Source organism: Phocoena phocoena, chromosome 1 (assembly GCF_963924675.1).
Source record: "Phocoena phocoena chromosome 1, mPhoPho1.1, whole genome shotgun sequence".
Lineage (NCBI taxonomy): Eukaryota > Metazoa > Chordata > Mammalia > Artiodactyla > Phocoenidae > Phocoena > Phocoena phocoena.
The window spans coordinates 160,551,839-160,568,387 of record NC_089219.1 but is presented as its reverse complement, the minus strand read 5'-3'; the positions used below and the strand labels follow the sequence as shown (position 1 = coordinate 160,568,387).

The window sequence follows — 16,549 nt, the reverse complement described above, 5'->3', positions numbered from 1 at the left end:
GAATTAGATATGACTGGATGTTAGCAAGATTTCTGTTAATTTTTGTTGGGTATGTCTTCATTGATTTTGTTGTCTAAATAGCAGCAGATGCCAAAAGTTTGAAATTATATACTTGGGAAAAATGGATAATACAGGACAATTTTATTTAAAGGCTTAGCCTTTTATTTGAATTGGGAAAAGACCACTTTTATTGCTAGAGTTTGTCCAAGTCTAAGAATACAACAAGTATTCAGGAGACTAGGTGAACTATTGCTCTGAGACAACTGCAGAAGCTGGGATGAAGAGGTATATATAATGACACTGGGACCAGCCCTGCAGAGAAAGCTTACCACACAGGGCCATGCTGTGTGAGGCAGGAGTGAAATGGAACACTAGGGGCAGATCCACTAAAGGAAACTATACATTCAAGTTTACCCAATGCTGACAACTATACAATCTCTCAAGGATTATATGAAAAATCAGATGTTTTCATTTGAAAGTTTACAGTTTGATTCTTCTCAAACTTTTCCCAACATACCAAAGGAAAACAGTAAACCACCCAGCCGCTACCACAAAAGAGTATCTCTCGAACCACCAAACAACAGCAGAGTTACCACAACATGTCCATGTCAACCACCTACTAAACCATTTGGTTAGCTTAATCTAAGGCTATCTTTCCCTTAGGATCAAACAGGAAAGCCCACAACGTTCTTGTGTTCCAGTCTGGATCACAAGAGTATTGCTTCTATTATCTTTGAATTTACTTCAGAGTTTATTGCTTGAATAGAAAAAGGTTGATCCAAGCATTACAATGAACAACGCTGAAGCATTTGAACTATAGTGGAAAGACACCGGGCTGAGTGTCAGGAGATGGGGGTTCTTTGTCTTGTTTTCGTCACAGATATTTGGTAACTTTAAAAAAGTGTTTTTTAATTTTATTTAAAAATTAAAAAAAATTTTATATTGGAGTATAGTTGATTAACAATGATGTGTTAGTTACAGGTGTACAGCAAAGTGATTCAGTTATACCCATACAAGTATCCATTCTTTTTCAAATTCTTTTCCCATTAGGTTATTATAGAATATTGAGCTGAGTTCCCTGTGCTATACAGCAGGTCCTTGTTGGTTATCTATTTTAAATATAGTAGTGTGTACATGTCAATCCCAAAGTCCCAATCTATCCCCGTCCCACACTGATATTTGATAACTTTTAAAGATACCCAATATGTCTCAAAAAGTGTTTGATTCCAATTCAGATCCTGGAGCCAGAACACCTTGGTTCAAATTCTGACTTCATTATTTACTAGTTGTGTGACCTGGGTAAAGATATTTATCCTCTCTGTCCTTATTTATAAAATGGAGATAATAAATAGTATCTTCCACAGAGGACTATTGTGAGGATTAATAAATTAGTATGTATAAAGTACTTAGAACAGTGCTTGACCTATAGTAAACATTAAGCATTAGTAGTAGCAAACACATATGTTGATAATATGATCCTTCCCTAATACTCTGTTCTACACATTGGTAAAGGGTCGTATGCACGTGTAAATAAGCAGATTGGTTCTGGCTACCCGTTAATTCTCAGAATTTTCAAGAATCTTTGGGAGTTGATGTCAAATTACCAAGAGCAGTGACTCACTAGACTGAACAGCAAACAATGGCAAAGTTAATTTGACTCTAAGACTCCTATAAGCAATGATTTATATTCTTGAAAAGTACAGATCTGAGTAAAAGGTCTCTGTAAATAAGGCAGTGGTTTTATAGGATTCTTATATATTCATGAAGGACATGAGCAGAGGGCTGGAGAACCAATCTCACTTTGGTGCTAGGACCTTACAGTCTTGTACTTCCTAAGTCCATGGAGGTGGCAAGTAAGTAAAGAGAAGAGGGCCAAGGAAGGACCACTAATACACGCTTTACCTCCTTTGATACCAGCCAGTGTCACTGAAGTTTAGAAGGCTTATCAAAGCATTCCAAAGTATTAATATAAAAAGGTAAGAGGAAACCATTCACAGAAAAGTTATCATCTTGAAATATGTGGGAAGGCAATAAATACATAAACTATAGTTAACTTTTGAGCTCAATCTTGCTTCAATGAAAAAATTGGCCTAAATATTTCTATTTATTATTTTAAAGCATTGCTTATAGAAGTGAATTGACTGTACTATATTATAGTCATATATTAAAATGTTAAGTTCTTCTTCTGATAGAGAACTTTCATTAAACTTCATTTTAGTCAGTGATTTGCTTTATTCATTTAATAAAATGTTATGCTTCCTGTTTGAAAGCAACAGCAATGATAAATGCAATCTCCCTAGTCTGGAACTTAAAACACTTAATATAACCACTTAGAGCCTGGGTCTGACTTCCTTAAAAGGCAGTATTAAATGATCTAAGTATAAAGTATGACTGTTTCCCCTATAAACTAGAACCAGTGTTCACTGGATTAAAAGTAAACATTTTACTTAATTCCCAAAAAAAGGTGTTTAGGACAAGGCATTTCAATTACTGAGTTAAAATTCCAAAATAGGGCTTCCCTGGTGGCGCAGTGGTTGAGAGTCCACTTGCCAATGCAGGGGACACGGGTTCGTGCCCTGGTCCGGGAAGATCCCACGTGCCACGGAGCAGCTGGGCCTGTGAGCCATGGCCGCTGAGCCTGCGCGTCCGGAGCCTGTGCTCCGCTACGGGAGAGGCCACAACAGTGAGAGGCCCGCGTACAGCAAAAAAAAAAAAAAAAAAAAAAAAAAAAAAAAAAAATCCAAAATAAACTGTGACTAGTAGAGATTGTGGGATAATTATTATAGTGTCATCTAATATAAAACTGTCCTTGATGTTCACACTGTTAAACTACCTTATGAAGTCTTTCTGGTACCACTGGATTTAGCCCAAGATAACCTTACAGCAAATGCTATTTAATACTGACAGTAAATCATATTTAATGCTATCTATGGTGCCTTAGCATCAGGTTAGTCATAAAGCAGAGAGACAATAAAAACTCACTGAATGAAAAGATTTTCTAGTATCTTTTTTAGATGAAATCACGATTATCCAGTGCTATGTCTGTTAATTTGCTTTATACTATAAGAAATAGATTCTATTCCATAATAATTATTTCTAAGAAAATGTCCAATCTTTTCACTACCTGAAAATATTATCTAATAAGCACATGGCCAACTCTCTGTCTTAGAAAAAAAATCTTTATGTAACAAAAACATTTTCATTACAAAGTTATTTATAAATTGTTGATAACAGTAGGTATTAAGCCTCAATTTTTTAGAGTACATAATCTCTCCTGATTATGAAAGATTTGTAATTTTTTAGTTAATAGTGTTTTATAAATGTAAAGTGTTTTATAAATAGTGTTTTTTATAAATATAAAGTTTTGATAGACCTCACGAGTGTGAATATGCCTAACTACATACTGACACGATAATCTAAGAAACCAAGGAAAATGTGGTGACGTGTATTTTGTACAGAGCTAAAGCTTCCTCCTGTTTATTAACTATGCAAGCTAATTTTCAAAAACAAATTATTATGTTTACCAAAGGATCTAATTTCTAAGACCCTCCCACAACAAGCTAGACATAGGATGACTGTGAATTAAGTTATTTAAAGGAGAATAGATTTTTAGAAGTCAAATCAACAGTGAACCAAATGCCCCTTGAATATTTTTAAGACTAACCCTATTTTATATTAGCCACCGTTTGACTCTACTAGTGATGATAAGTAGATGGGGCAGGGTACTGCCAATTCTTGGTCCTGAGCCACATCTACACCAGAAAACCATGTTCTGGAAAATCTCTCGTATCAGGCACTTAATTTAGTTGTGTGAAATAAAAATTTTGGTAAAACCCTGAAACTCCTTTTAAGAAGGCCTATTTGCACCTGACTGTCCTCCTGGATTGGGTTCTAAAACTGCATGAGATCTGAGACAAAGTCTTACTTAATTCTGTACCTTGCATGTTGCTTAGTGTATTGTGTTATATCGTACTTAGATCACTCAAATACTTGATGAGCTGAAATGTAGCAAGGAATATGTAATGCTTTTCCCTTTGTCCTGTTCTTAAACGTGACCCATGGGAAAACAACTCCATTTTTTCTCTCATTCAAGAAATATGTACTGAACACCTATTATGTGCTAAGAACTAGCAATACAGAAGTGAACATGATCAAGTTCCTGTTCTCATGGAGCTTGCCTTCCTGAGAGGTATCTTTTAAACTGTAGGTTTAAAACCCATTAAAGAATCCTAAAATCATTTCAGTGGGTTGCACCAGCATTATTTTAAATGAATGAAACATAATGCAATAGAACTTATCAGAGGACATCACACACAGCAAGGTGTTTCCTGAACATCTGGTTTCAGTTACATGTGTGTATAATAAGTATTATGTAAAATGTATATTTTAGTTGGTCCAGGATAAAACTGAGAAACAGTTCTAGAAGGTTCCCCTAAATTGCATCTCAATTTAAATCTCATTTAAAATTTTTACTTACCTACAAAGCTATAAATAAAGCAAGTTAGAGAACTTTGATTCAATAAAATGTATGTCAGGGACTCTGCTCGACACTGGGGATACAAGGATGATTAACTCACTGTCCTTGCCCATAAGGAACTCATTAAGAATGTAAACAATCAGTCAAAATTTGACAAGTGTTAAAACAAATATGTGTATATGTAATAAATTAATAACTCTTTTTGGGTTACTCTAACACATGCTTTCACTTATTCTTTCATAAAACAGTCCACATAAAATATGTAAATCAATTATGGGATATTCAAGCATGTAATCTGTGCCCAAGGCCACATAATGACTGGCTAAACTGTAAACAGAGCCCAGGTTTCTTAGCCTTCACCTAGTGCTTTTTGAAGTCACATGACTACTTCCTAACAGTCTCATGTGGCTTTAATTTTCTTTACATGATCTTGAAGTACCCTGAAACTTCAGAATAAGATGGAGATCAATACTATTAGTTCATTATTTTTCCTTAAATGTGAAATTATGGTGATCCATCATGTACCATCGCAAGTAAAAAGAAATAGCCATCACTTACTCTTTGCCTAAATGCCATGTGACATGCCTACCTTATTACTAGTTTAGTAATGTAGAGACCTCCTATTCTGGGAACTATAACTAACCCTCAAATCTGAAGGAGTGGGAAAATCTAGAAGATATGTTCCTTCTGGAAACTAGAATTTCGACTGTACTTCAACCAGACAACTCTTTTTATACTATTCAGTAGACTATACTGATTATAGATTATACTGAGAACTGCTGGAGACAATTAACATGTTAACTTTATCTGGTGGTTCATTTAACTCAGTGTTGGACAGTGAGCTAGAAATTATAATTACACTACGGTATACAAACCAACCTCAAGCTAAGTTGTTTATTTTTAGTTTCCACAAATATTTAAAGACTTATATAAATTAGAAGCATTAAGTTCATCTGGCAGAAAGGCTGAAGACCAGCTGTCAACTCTAACACACAAAGGGGGAAAAAAAGGCTATACAATTAACCCCAATTTTATACATATAGTACGATGGAGATCTTGGAGATGGTGTCAAGTGTACAACACCCCGCATTTTTTTAAATCTAAATTTACTATTAATTTTTTATACAATTTTTAAAAGGTTGCTTTCCATTTACAGCTGTTATAAAATACTGGCTATATTCCCCATGTTGTACAATATGTCCTTGAGCCTATCTTACACCCAAAAGTTTGTACCCTTTTGTGCACCCCTGCAAACTGGTAACCCCTAGCTTGCTCTCCATTCAACAGCCTGCTTTTAATGCTTCACTCTGGGTAGCACTTTATTCTGTGTACTAACACTCCTTTAGATAAACTGATGAAATTCCCAAACTCGAGTTATTAAGTGTTGCAACGGCTGAAAGTATACAAATGGAAGCTCATTTAGCTTCTACAATCCTGCAAATAACAACACTAGCGATAACAATAGCTAACACTTTCCAATGCTTATCACGTGCCAGGTATCATCCTATGCATTTTACACAAATTGACCCATGATCCTTAAAAAAACCCTATGAGCTAGGTACAGTGCTATTCCCATTTTATTTTATTTTTAAATTTTTTGGCTGTGCTGCCTGGCATGTGGGATCTTAGCTCCCTGACCAGGGATTGAACCAGCACCCCCTGCATTGGAAGCATGGAGTCTTAACCACTGGACTGCCAGGGAAGTCCTATTCCCATTTTAGAAAGAAATAGAAGCACAGAGAAGTTAAGTAATTTTCCTAAAGTCACACAGCTAAAACGCAGGAGGTAGAATACAAATCCATGCAGCCTGATGCCAGGCTAAACCACAAAGAACTGCATTTCACTACTTCCGGTAACAGATTCCACACAGTAAGCGTGACCAAGGAGAAGGTAGAGAAGGCGTGACCAAGGAGAAGCCAGGTCTGTCTCAGCCCTGACTCTTTCTCACATCGATACTCTTGTTCTGAACCAGTGTGGATGCTTTGGGACTCTCACTTGCCACCTGACTGGCTAGGGAGACCCGTCAAGACACCAGAGCAAAGCACGTCCCCGGAGGTGAGCAGCCAGCCATAGGGTTGAAACCCAAAGCCATTGCAGGTGTCCAGCAGCATGCTTCTCCATCCTGCAAGTAGCAGCAATGAACAAGAGGGCACAGTGGAGGAAGAAACTGTTTCAGGACAAGTCCTAGGGGAACTTCAGGTAAGTCCACAAACCTTTTTAAAGTGATCACTATGTTCCAAGCTCTGGGAATAAAAAGAAGAGTAACACACTGTCTCTGCCCTCAAGCTCGCTGCAGAGTGAAGAATTTATAAACAGAGATAATAAGGACTGGAAAATATTACAGCATATTCATATGCTGACTGGAATGACAGTAGAGGGGGAAAAACTGAGAGAGAACAGAAGAAAAGCAAAGTCCTTGCATAGGAGAGCATGGGCTTCAGCACACAGTGGAAGGTTTGACCTCAGGCAGGGACACTGGCAATTCGTTCCCTTTCCATGTAATAGGAGGGAGGTGAACAGTGGTGGTGGAAGGATGAGAAAATTCTCTTCAATCGTTTTTTTTTTTTTTTTTAATTTAAGTGAAATAAGCAGTGAAGCCATCAGCTGACAGTAAGGAATGTGGGGAGAGAGTATGAAATACTGTAGTTGTCTTGGAGAGTGGGAAAGTCAGTTGACCATAGAAATAAGGAAGCACTGCCAGACGGCACTTAGGGTCCTCTTGGGGTTTATGGTCATGATTTTAAAGTGAGATTAGTCTGTATGGTTGTATATTTTTCTCTAGCTGCATTTGTCTGCTGAGGTGTGGAGGACATGAACAGTTCAATTTAACATTTGCCAGACAAATGTGACAGAGGGAATGATTAAAATGGTAGACTACAAATCTAACTTAGACGGTAGGGGGAGAGCAAGGTAGTGATTATTTTAAGGAATTGACTCACGTGATAGTGGGGGATGACAAGTGTGAAATTTGCAGGGCAGGAGAGCAGGCAGGAAAGGCAGGGAAGAGGTGATGTTACAGCTCGTCTGGCGGCAGAATTCCCTCTTCCTTACTGACCGCAGTCTTTTCTCTTAAGATCTTCAACTGATTGGATGAGGCCCACCCACATTATGGAAGATAATCTGCTTTACTCAGTCTCCTGATTTAAATATTAATCATCTAAAAAATATCTTCATAGCAACATCTAGACTGCTGTTTGACTGAAAACTGGGTACTCTGCCCTAGCCATGTTGACACATAAAATTAACCATCAGAGGACCATTTACAGAAAAGGTTTAGGATGTAGGGGATTTTAAAAATCACTACTCATTCATGAGTTCCAAAGAGCACAGTGAAAGTTAGTTTAGGAATGGGTGTAAGATTAGGACAAATAAAAAGAGAAACACAGCACTTTCCAAGGATGAGGGCAGCTATATGGTGGTTAAGGGCACAGATTTTAGTGTCAGAGCTCTTGGTTCAAGACTGCTCTATCACTTATGGCATGATTCTGAGCACATTCTTCAACTAAGCCCCAGTTTCATCATTTTTAAAAAGGATATGAGGGAATGGCTTATTGCAATGGCTGGCATACAGAAAACATTCAAAAATGTTAGCTCTAATTTTTTTTAAAGGTTTATTTATTATTTATTTTTAATTTATTTATTTTTGGCTGTGTTGGGTCTTAGTTGCGGCACGGGGAATCTTCGTTGAGACATGCGGGATCTTTCACTGTGGCACACAGGGCTCTTTGTTGTGGTGCGTGGGCTTCTCTCTAGTTGTGGCGTACATGTTTCTCTCTCGAGTTGTGGTGCACAGGCTCCAGGGCACGTGGGCTCTGTAGTTGTGGCGCCCGGGTTCCAGAGCGCGTGGGCTGTGTAGTTTGCGGCACGCAGGCTCCAGTTGAGGCGTGCAGGCTCTAGCTGAGGTGCGCGAGCTCAGGCTTAGCTGTCCCGCGGCATGTGGGATCTTAGTTCCCCGACCAGGGATCAAACCCCTGTGCCCCGCATTGTAAAGCGGGATCTTTACCACTGGACCACCAGGGAAGTCCCGTTAGCTCTTATTGTTATGGGAAAAGACTCAATATTGTAAATCTATCAATTCTCCCCAAAATTATTCATAAATTTAATGTCATTACACTTAAATTTTCAATGACATTTTTTTACAAATTGATTTTAAATTTTATTTGAAAAACAAATGTGTGGGAAAAATAAAGAGAATTCTGAAAGAGAATATGAGAAACTTATCACCAGTTATCAAAACACAGTAGAATACTGCAATTAAACATCTGTAATGGTGCAGGAAGTGGTAACTAAATAAATGAATAGTATAGAAAGTCAAGAAATAGATTTATATATCCATGATAATTTAAGACAGGATAAACGTGGCACGTACCTCCAATTAACATGGGGAACCATGGATCACTCAATAATTAGTATTGGTTTTCCACCTGGGAACAAACATGTAGATTATTTCTATAATTTTAGGCTAGGGGAAGCCTTTCTAGAGATGACATGAGACTGAAATGTCATAAAACAAAAAGAAATCTTGTGGGCTACTGGGTATACAGCTAAAAGAACTGAAAGCAAAGATTTGAACAGATTTATTTGTAGACCCATGTTCACAGCAGCATTATTTACAATAGCCAAAAGGTGGAAGCAAACAAGTGTCCATCAACAGATAAACGGATAAACAAAATGTGGAATATTATTCACCTTTAAGAAGGAAGGGAATTCTGACACATGCTACAACAGGGATGAAACTTGAGGACACTATGCAAAGAAAAATAGGTCAGTTACAAAAAGACAAATAATGTATGATTCCACTTATATGAGGCATCTAGTCAAATTCATAGAGAAAGAAAGTAGAATGGGAATAACCAGGGACTGAGGGGAAGGGGAAGTGGGGAATTGTTTCATGGGTATAGTTTCACTTTTGCAAGATGAAAAAGTTCTGGAGATTGGTTGCACAACAATGTGTTATACACGGAACTACACAGGTAAAAATAGTTAAGACAGTAAATTTTATGTGTATTTTAACAAAGTCAAAAAAAAAAAAGACAAAAAAGTATGGAATTTTTTCAGAGCCTTACAAAGTACTTCTAAAAAAGAAAATGAGTAACAGCCATGAAAACTTTGGAATGATAAAAAAGGGAAACTGGCCCAGCCATATACTAAATATATTGTGAGATTATATTAAGTAAAATACTGTAGTAATGAGACTAGAATCAATCCTGTATGGGCAAGAATTTAGTATTATGATAAGGATGACATCACAATTTAGTGAGGAGAGACTTTTATTTCAAATAATGTGGGGTTCATTAGTTAAGTTTTGAGTTATTGTTCTGGGGGTAGGGGACTATCACAGTCATACACCAAAATACATTCCAAATAAATCGAAACAAAATTATTGACATGTATCTCGTTTCCCTTTATTATTGTTCTGCCTTTCTCATAGTTTAAGATTATTTTGGCAGTCTTCTCTTTATATTCTAGTAACCAACTGGGTGATACTTGAACAATAATGGTGCTTTGGAATTTAAATATTCTTATAGAAAATCTGACAGTCAATAAATGGAAAATGTAAGTATAACCTGTCTTAAGAAAAATCCATTTAACAAAAGATTTCACCTAAAATAGTAGGCTCTCCTTAGTATTAAAGTACTTAATTTATAAGTTTCACTGAATTCTATACTGTTAACTTTATCCATCAACACGTGACCTCGGGATTGATATACACTATACCACTGCAGTTTGAAGGGTCTGTAGTCATCAGCATGCTTGGACCCTTAACATCGGAGTATTTGCCAATCATAAAAGATTCCCATACTTTACTTTCTGAATACAGGTGACGGCTGAACAACACGGGACCACTTAATACGTGGATTTTTTTTCAATAAACATACAGTCAGCCCTCCGTATCCACAGGTTCCACACCTGTGCACATGGAGGGTCAACCACAGGATATGAGCATCTGCAGATTTTGGCATCTAGGGTGGATCCTGGAACCAATTCCCCCATGGATACTGAGGGATGACTGTACATCAAATTTTCCATTTTAAATTACTAGGTTAACATTTATTCCATGCCAAGTCAAGGGACTGCTAAAAGGGAACACCGAACATTTTGGGGTTTACAAAATACCTTTCACAGATGGTGTGGTAGGCAGAATGACTCCTTAAGATGTCCAGATCCTGCTCTCCAGAACCCGTGAATATGCTATACATGACAAAGGGACTTTGCAGATGTAAGGATACAGACTTTAAGATAGATACTACCCTGGAATATCCTTGTGGGTCTCATCTAATTATAAGAGCCCTTAAAAGCAGAGAACTTTTACTGGATGGAGGTAGGAAACATATGGGAGAAGGGGAGGCCAGAGATATGTGAAGTGTGAGAAGGAATCAATGCATTATTGCTGGTTTGAGGATGAAGGATGCAAGAGGCTTTAAGCATCTGAGAGAGGCTCGGCTGACAAAACAACAAGGAATGGGACCTCAGCCCTACAACTGCAAGCAACTGAATTCTGGGAACAATCTAACGGGCTTAGCAGCAGATGTGTCCCCCACAGCCTAGGCCAGCTGACACCTTGCTTTCAAGCCTTGTGAGATCTGGAGCAAAGGAACCAGCCTAGTCCACCTGAATGCATGACCTACAGAAGTGTGAGAGAATAAATCTGCATTACTTTAAACCACTAAGTTTTGGGCAATTTGTTATTGCAGGAATATAAAACAAATATATAGAGGGACTGGATCCTTTTATACACTAAACCAAAAAAAAAAAAAAGAAAGAAAGAAAAGAAAAAAGGAGATACTGTCAGAGATAACATAGGAGGGCAGATTTATGACTGACCTTTTTCTTTTTTTTTTTACTAGACTCACGGGTCACTGTTTCTATATCAAGTGGTAGGAAAGTCACTGGCCCAAGAAGCATACTTGGTACAAGAAAGTTAAGACTAGTTCCTATTAACTAGTTAAATCTTATTAAAATTCAGGAACTGACAATGTTTTTGAAGGGATTCTCTTCCAAGGAGTGACTAAAATCCAAGTTCAAAGAATAAACAGATTAAGAACATTTCTTCAGTCTAGTTACACAGTGTTAAAAACAAAACAAAAGAGAACAAAGAGAACAATGTCAAAGAAGAATAATTGATGTTATTTTGCTATCTTACTTCCCTTCTTGGTCCAATAAAGCTAAAATCCTGCAATAAACTAAGTAAAAGTACAAGGAAAAAAACCCAGAAATAGGCATTTGACACAGGGAGAAGAGGGAACAGATGACCTTTTCAGGCCATTCAAGTACTAGCACCATTCCTAACAAAACTGCCTAGTTAAAATCCCATTCATCTGGTAAATATTTACTTACAGAACACATTCTAGCGACAGGCCCTCTTCTAAACACTGGTGATAGTATGATGCCATCAAGGAACTTACAGTGTAGTGGGATGCACAGAATTACAACACATGCGGTGACTGAGACATGCAGAAATTACAACTAGGGCACAGAAGTTAAGCCAAGTCTGATGAATAAAGGCTAAGCTACAGCTAGGAGCAGGGGGTCATACTGATCAACGCTGGAACAGGACATTCCACACAGAAGGATCAGCATGTGTGAAAGAACCTGGGTACAGTATAGCTTATTGGGATAACTTAAAAATTTCATTGTGTGAGCATAAAGAGTATATGTTGGGGGGAGGGGAGATAGTGGGGGATTGGTAGGAAATGGGCCTTTAACAAGAAATGTGGGGGACGGGGGGGGTTCGGTAGAGTAACGGGGAAGGGTCTGAAGTCAGGAAAGGAGAAAAGGGAAAAAAAAGTTTGTTCCTGGACATGTTGTTTTAATGATATTATGGAATCACTCAGGTGAAAAGTATATTTAAATGAGTCTGAAACTCTTTCAGAAAGTCTGAATTATATCTACAGATGTACGGGAAGTCAGACCATGTCACACCTGCATGGCCTCACACTCTCTAGAAGTGTAACGCAGACAGGAGGATCAAAAGAATGGAGTCCAGACAAAAACTTCCTCATTTGAAGAGTCCTAGAAAGTGCTTCTTTTCTGTTAAGACTCTGAAGATGTACAGGTACGGTTTAACAACAGGAAGAAAATTGTTTATGGAATGAATCTACAAATGTCATCATATTACTGCATATTCTTACTTTATAAAAATTCCTTAGTAGCACAAAATCTGGATCTATGACACATGAAGACTTTGTGCTAAAGTGACTATACCAGAGACTGGCCCAGCAAGTGAAACTAATCTGAATCACCTGCTTTACTATGTATGCCAGTAAGTTAGCAATATGTGAATAACCTCATTCCCAAGACTTGGAAAATAACTCCAGGACATGTTTTATTGGTGGTAGATTACCCCAAAGTACAGAGAGGAACAAAATCACTGAGAAGGCAGCAAGCAATAATTAAGCAGCACTGTGTAAGATTAAGTAAGCTTTCGAGGATTATACTGTTTCTTCATGAGAAGAAAGTTAATTCAGATGACCCTGATACAATTATTTTCATGTATGTGGCAGAGTTATGGGAGAAAAGAAATGATGAACAGCTCCCAATCTACTGAACAGGAAAATTACAGTCACCTAGAGCAGGTAACAGTCTCACAGAGAAAGAGGTACAAGGATACACCGCAAGAGGTCCCTATAAACAGTGATTATAAGTGCAAATCAAAGGCTGATTTTCATGTTTACCAAGTCTGGACTAGATAGATAGTTGATGTATTAGGCCTGTACAGACAGACCACAGCAATCCTCATCAAAGTCATTTATGATGAATAGGAAGTACTACCAAAGATAAAAGGAATTTGCCCTTGACATCAAGCAAAAATGTTTCAAAAACCACAACTGGCTTGAGAAAAATGAGAGTGTAATAGATACAAATTAGTACCTCAACCCACTGGTCTTAATTCTAAAACGTAACTCTGATCACATTGCTCCTCCCCACAAAAACTTTAAATGGTTCCCCCTGGCTCACAGCCCAGCCCCTCAGCCCCAAATAATAAAAATTCTAATCAAACTGAAAGTTTTGTCTCCTTTCATGCATCCTACACTCTCGCTATACTGGATTTCCCAAATCCAACCTATGCTTTCCTACTCCTGCCATTGTTCATGCTGAATGTCCCCTGCATGCGGAAATCCTACCAGTCCTTCAGGTTTTGCCCCCTTTATCTTTCAGCATTCCCTGATCCTACAAGCACACTCAGTCTTCTCCTTTACATCTTGTTCTCCTCTTATCAAAAGCATGGTATTCTGTTTTGAATTGTTACTACTGTTGTTAACTCCCCTATGACTTTCTAAATTCCTTAAAGAAAAAAAGGGTAATTAATTAATTTTTGTGACTTTTACAGGGTCCTAACTAAATAGCTGTAGGTTGCTGAGTTAGTGACACAAAACACTCACAGACCGAAAGCCCTTAAAAGAACATATAAAAGCAAGTTTATTAGAAGTCATATAATTCAGCTAGTTTCCATTCTGATAATAAACATTCACATGCTCCTTCTCCTCCTGTTGACACAGGAATTATTCAGTAGAGAAAATAATGAAACAGACTGTGGTCTAGAAATTCTAGATCCTATTCATAGTTACCTGGGAAGGTTTAACCTACCCTATTCTCTGCTTCCTTTGTAACTACCTACTTTACAAAAGTGATGTGAAGAATAAGATCTTTGTTATCCAGTTAATATTTTTAAAATCTGTCAGAACACTCCTCCCTTTAAAATATACTGGTTTTAATATCATCTCTAGCTTTTCCTACATTTACCACATGGCAATGATTTTTGTGATTCACAGACCACCTAAAGTGTAAAAAAGGCCATTAAAAGCCAAAGAATGTACTTTCAGTTTTATTAAAAAAGCAAAACACTCTCTTCCTCTACTTTCACAGACTTCTTTTAGGCTATGAAACCGTGGTCCTCTGGCCATTGCATAATCCTAATTTCTAACGGGGTTTAATAATCTAGAAGAAAAGGGATATTGTGCTCTCAAGAGCAGAATATATCCTGAGGGACAGATGGTTTGTAACAATCTTCACGAATAAACAAGAAACCAAATTCAGATCACTGGGGGCGTGGTGGTGAGGAGGGTAAACAGAAGCAATAAAAATTCTTGGAAAATAAAGGCATCCACAGGTATCAGCAAAACGTTTTACTCTAGAGAATTATTTGCTCTAGAGAATTATTACTCTAGAGAATTACAGTCTTCTCTGTAACTTTTTCTATCATGTGCCACTTTTCTCTGTATGTTAACCCATCTCCTTTCACCTCCCAAGTTTGTATGTGAACTCAACAGAGATCTGATCTCAAATCTCAAGCAGTCCTTATGGCCTTCTCACATAATTCCCAGATTGTGGCATGGGAATCCCTTTCTACCCAAGACGTTACACTGTAAATTTAAAAACTTAAAAACAATACAAGGGAGCAAAAATTTTAGATCTGTGAATGAGAACCGAGTCTCCTGACCTCCAGTATTTTTGCTCTTCTGCATCTTTAAGACAACAAAAATAATGTTGGGGACTTTTTCATTTGTCAATCCACTTAACAAGAAATTTTAAACATCGCAGGTAGAGGGGAATCCCTTATAAAACAAAAACTAATCAACCGAAAGCAAACAAACCCAAGCACGCATCTAACTGCAACAATAACTGTGTACTGGGTATTTCAATGGCAATTATAAGGCAAACCAATCCTTGGACTCAATTCTGTGTGCTCACAGTACTCCGAAGTTAGATGACGACAAACAAGTTCTTCCCGTCCCTCTCCTGTGGTCACGTCACATACCTGTTGCATCACCTGGAAAGTGGTCTCCAAAGTCTAGGAAAGGAGCACCACCATGATCCCTAAATAATTCTGCTGGGCTATTTTCTGGATAAATTTTAGCCTCATTCATTTTAATGAGGTTGCCTTGGAGGCAAGAGTGTCTTGGCTCCTGTTCACCTTTAAAGAGACTCTAACACAGGCATCACAAGCGGTGACTTTGTGGACTTACAAGAGCTTGGGAGTTTTTGAAGTCTTGGGCTGGTCTGGCAGAGCAGGCAGTCGGCGTGGGAGAAGCGGGGCTGCCCCGGAGTTCGTGTGGAGTGGGAAGTCCGGCCCGCGACCCAAGCTTCGAGGAAGGGACAAGAGGTTCGGGCCCAGCCCTGGGTCCGGGCCAAGTCGGGGCACGCGAGAGGTTCAAGACGAACCGAGTCTTGGCCAAAGCCCCGGGGCAGACTGGGCAACGCTAACAAGCGCGTCGACGTTTACAAGGATTAAAAAATAATACTCCCCTCCCCCCACACCAGAGAACCAAGCGGGAGATAGCGACGAGAGGCAGGAAGCGCGTGGGGCCGGGTCCGAGCCGACCGGCGAGAGGATGCGGGCCTGGGCCGGGCTCCCGCCTCTGGGGCCGTACTCACCATGTCGTACACGTTGAGCACCACTAACTGGTTAGCCCCCATCCTCCTCCCGGCGGCCGCCGCCTCGCCCTCCAGCTGCTTCGTCTCCGCGGGGCCGAGGCCGCTCTCACCGCCCCCCGGACGCCTCAGGGGGCCGGAGCCGGGCACTAAGCGCACAGCGCGGCCCGCGGCAGCCGGGGCGGGAACATCGGGAAGCGACTCGCTCCCGGGCGCCGCCAACTACACCCTCTGCGCCGACCGGGCCGGACCGCAGGCGGCCCGCTCCGGCTCAGGCGCCTCCCCCGGCAGCAGACACGTGGGGGAAGGCGGGGCCCAAGCGAGGGGCGGGCGCCAGGCCCCCGGGGGCGGGGCCGGCCGGCCGGCGCCTGGACTGAGCCCGCCTGCGCTCTAGCCTCCACTGCCGCACTCGGACCTAAGATGGCGCAGCCTCGGTGCCTCTCGGCCCGGGAGGAGCGGGTTCCCAGAAAGACTACAGTTCCCAGCATGCAATGAGGAAGCGCAGAGGCGGAGTCTCAACTGCAGTCCTTCCTCGCGGCGTGTTGCCAGCCGTCGACTACAGTTCCCAGCATGCTGCGGGGGCCCGGTGCTTCGAGCCAGGCCTCCCTGGGAGACTACAGCTCCCAGCATGCAGTGCTTGCGGTCAGCGCCCCAGCACTTGCAGTCCGTTCTTGCGGCTGGTGAGGTCTTCTAACTCTT

The 16,549-nt window shown here is 39.8% G+C and overlaps 1 protein-coding gene across 1 annotated transcript in view; it reads right to left on the bottom strand.

Annotated features, from left to right (window-relative positions):
* Window positions 1-15,172, bottom strand: part of DESI2 (desumoylating isopeptidase 2) — a 37,448-nt gene extending 22,276 nt beyond the window's left edge. Inside the window, exon 1 of the mRNA XM_065889256.1 lies at window positions 15,109-15,172. The gene's annotated coding sequence lies outside the window, so the exon portion shown is untranslated. The remainder of the gene's footprint in view (window positions 1-15,108) is intronic.
* Window positions 15,173-16,549: the final 1,377 nt, after the last annotated feature.